This window comes from Lathyrus oleraceus, chromosome 4, assembly GCF_024323335.1.
Source record: "Lathyrus oleraceus cultivar Zhongwan6 chromosome 4, CAAS_Psat_ZW6_1.0, whole genome shotgun sequence".
NCBI classification, from domain to species: domain Eukaryota; kingdom Viridiplantae; phylum Streptophyta; class Magnoliopsida; order Fabales; family Fabaceae; genus Lathyrus; species Lathyrus oleraceus.
In genome coordinates this window covers 71794696-71798537 of record NC_066582.1, presented here as the reverse complement: position 1 = coordinate 71798537, position 3842 = coordinate 71794696, and the positions used below count along the sequence as shown (strand labels likewise).

The 3842-nt window shown below is 38.5% G+C and overlaps 1 pseudogene; it reads right to left on the bottom strand.

The window, feature by feature from the left end:
• Nucleotides 1–3487: 3487 nt before the first annotated feature.
• On the bottom strand, nt 3488–3585 carry LOC127077498 (uncharacterized; annotated as a pseudogene).
• Between the last annotated feature and the right edge of the window lie 257 nt (nt 3586–3842).

The following is a 3842-nucleotide window of genomic DNA, read 5'->3' as shown; positions in this document are numbered from 1 at the left end:
TAGTGTCGCGTAACAACTGTTATCAAGTCTACCCTTGAATAGTCTCCGTACTACGTCCTAGATAGGCCAAGAGGGATAAATGTTCTACGGTCCTCAACTTCTCGGACCCAAATTAGAGGTAGTAATTGATAACACTGAAATTAACCGTATTTTCGAATCCGATTTCGCATGTATTTTAGTAGTTTTATTGTCATTTTGTTGTGTTATTACTATGTTTCTCTTTGTTTTCAGGTTTTTACTTTAATCGGAGCCCCGGTCGAGAAAAGGAGTGAAAAAGAGCTAAAAACCCTAAAATTCAGCATTTTGTACTTGTGGCTCCCACTGTGGCTGGCGCCATAGACCCTGCCACGACGTGTCCCAGCTCAAGTTCCCTCAACTGCCACGTTCCCCACTACTTCCACTAAGGCGCCTCAGATTGGCCTTGTGGCGGGCGCCATGGCCTTGTGGCGAGCGCCACAAGAGGAAAAGTTTTCCCTCCCATTTTCAAGTTGAAGGGCATCCTTGTCATTTCCATCATTTTACTCTCCTATAAATAGAGACTCGAAATCACTTATTCAATCATCCAAAATTAGAGCAAAGGCAAACTTAGAGCAAACTTTGTTTCACTTAGGCATATATTCAGTATTTTAAAGTGGTAATCGCTTCGCATTTGGGTGTTACCACAATTTTGTAATCGAGTTTTGTGATCGAGTCTGTAATCGAGTTTGGAGCACTTTGGAAGGAAGTTAATTCTGTCGCCATTTTTATTTCCGCTTTGCATTTTATTCAACCCTCCGATTGGAGAAGGTTTTTATTACTTCGCCTTTACTTTATTTATTTCCCGCGCTGTCTTTACTTTATTTATTTCCCGCACTGTCTTTACTTTATTTATTTCTCGCACTCGCTTTACTTTATTTATTTCCCGCACTCGCACTTTACTTTTATTTATTTCCCGCACTCGCACTTTACTTTATTTATTTCTCGCACTCGCTTTACTTTTATTTACCTTCCGCACTCGCTTTACTTTTATTTAAATTAATGCACCTTTACTTTACCATGTCTAACTAAATCTATAAGGTTAGAATGTGAGGATCGTAATTGAACCGATAATCCGTACAATTGTTCGTAGAAACACTTAAGGGCTATTTTAACTTTCAACTTAAGTTTTCCCGCACTTCAATTTCCGTTGGGTAAGATCGAAAGTCGTCCACGTCTATTTAAACTTAATTGTTTTTAACTATTTCAAAAACAGCGAAAGCGCTTTGTTTAGTTCATTAGGAGTCTTAATTTAAGAAGAAAAGAGATTTTAAAACTATTTTCGGACGCGTTTATAATTTTAGAGTCTGGTTCGTGAGAACCTCTTTTGGTTAAGAAATCCAGTTTAAAATACTTGAAATTCTGGTATCAGATATAAGATGTCGAAGGTAATGTCACGACACTGATATCTGAATATAAACAATGGATAAACACAAACAGAATGGTAAAGCAAAACACACAAGAATTGTTAACCCAGTTCGGTGTAACTGACCTACGTCTGGGGGCTACCAAGCCAGGAAGGAAATCCACTAAAATAGAATTAGTTCAAAGACTATCCGTACACTTCACCAAGTTACAGTCTTTATCACCTAATCTCTACCCGTGCACTTTATACCTAAGCACTCTTAGATATGAGAACCCACTCACTTCCCTTACAATCACACACTCGTGATTGAAAAACAGTAATCCCTTGTGAAAAGAAAATACTTTTCAATTACAATATTCTTGATTTTACTTCACAGTTTCAATCAAGAAGACACACTCTTGATCTTGCTTCAAAGCTTTGATCAAGAAGACAAATCAGTCCAATTCAATCATCAATGGATGACTTGAATGACCTACAGACACAAACCCTAGCTCTCTCTCTCTAAATTTCGCTCAGTCTTGGTTGTGTGTACAATCAGGTTTTCTAAGTCCCTTTTTATAGAAGTAATGGACACCTTGAAAACCCTAGATATATTTTCCAATCAAATCTTTTCATATCAGCTGTAAAGATCTCCTTGGAAAATAAACAGATCTGGTTGATATCCCTGAAAGAATGCGCCAGCTAGCCATATCTTCAATCAACCAATGATTGCCACCAATTATGCAATCACATAACACCAGACATTCATACTGAATGTATTGTGTACAGGATGTCAAGACATCGGGTCTGACATCTGGAAAAATCCTGCATAATCCAGTTTCCTTTTATAGCAGGTACATCCATATCAGTTACCATGACAATGAGTAACTGAAACAATCCTGCAACATATGTCTTCCATATAAGCTCCAGCAGGTACAACAAATATCAGAAGCCTTGTCAATGCATGTGGCATTCTGAAACAATCCTGCTTGCATATGATCTTCAACTCCAGCAGGTACATAGGATATCTCATGTTAAGACATCACACATGACATCTTGTGAACACTCTTTGTTTTACCAAAATTGCTGCCAACTCTTAGAATCAACAATACTTTTCAACTTAGTCAAGATACTATTTTTCTTAAAAATAGGTTTACTACTCTAACGTAGTACGCGCCTTTTTATAAGTGACAATAAGAGGTTTTGATTAGGGAGTACAACTCGGTTCTGAATACGCGAAAGCGACAGTTCCCGTTAAATTGGTTCTTTTCAAAGTAGGAAACACTGCCCATAAGTAGTTCTATTAGCAAGTACTTGGATTATTAATTGATTATGTGAATTACATTCGACCCTGTCTTTATTAATTTAACTTTATTCAACACTTTACTTTTCATTGCACACTCTAAAAACACCTAATTCGATTGCCTTTGATAAATACCATAACAATAGATAACGATAGATTGACACTTGGTCTCTGTGGATTCGACAATCTTTTATATTACTCTGACGCGTTCGTATACTTGCGAAAAGCACACATCAAGTTTTTGGTGCCGTTGTCGGGGACCAATTTCGTCAAATTTCATTTCCCTGTTGTTATATCGTTTAGACTTAGGCTATTTGCCGCCGGTCAATGCGAAGAACTCGCAGCACCGGAAGTTTAAGCTTAGTATACCCTCTGGTGGAACCTGAACGTTACGCTCGCGCACATTTATTCTTTCATAGAATTAAGAGAGCTATGGCCGAAGATTAAAACCAAAGACCTCTTAAGGACTTCGCTCAACCATCCAACAAAGAACCTAGTTCTAGTATAGTAAACCCAACCATCCCAGCTAATAATTTTGAACTTAAACCTTCCCTGTTGCAACTAGTGCAACAGAGACAATTCGCAGGTCTCGCTACTGAGAACCCAAACCAACATTTAAAAATATTTCTTCAATTAGCAGACACTTTTAAAACCAATGGAGCTTCTCCTGAGGCAATACGTTTAAGATTATTCCCTGTTTCCCTCAGAGATAAAGCCATATCATGGTTAGATTCCCTTCCACCCAATTCCATTACGACTTGGGATAACCTTAGAAAAGTATTTCTTGCTAGATATTTTCCCCTAAGTAAGACCGCCGTTCTTCGAAACCATATAATAGATTTACCCAAAACCAAGGAGAATCGCTGTTCGAAGCTTGGGAGAGATATAAAGAGTTGTTACGAGCATGCCCACATCATGGTTTAGAAAATTGGTTAATCATTCAAACCTTCTATAATGGACTTCACTATAACACCAAGATGACCATCGACGCTGACGCATGCGGTGCTCTGATGAACAAACCTTATCCTGAAGCTAGTGGCCTCATCGAAGATATGGCTCAAAACCATCAATCATGGGGAGTCGAACGAGCGACAGTTGAGAAGAAGGAAGCCCAAGGGGGAGTGCATGAACTAAGCTCTATAGACATGATGCAAGCTAAAATGCACGCGTTAGCCCTTA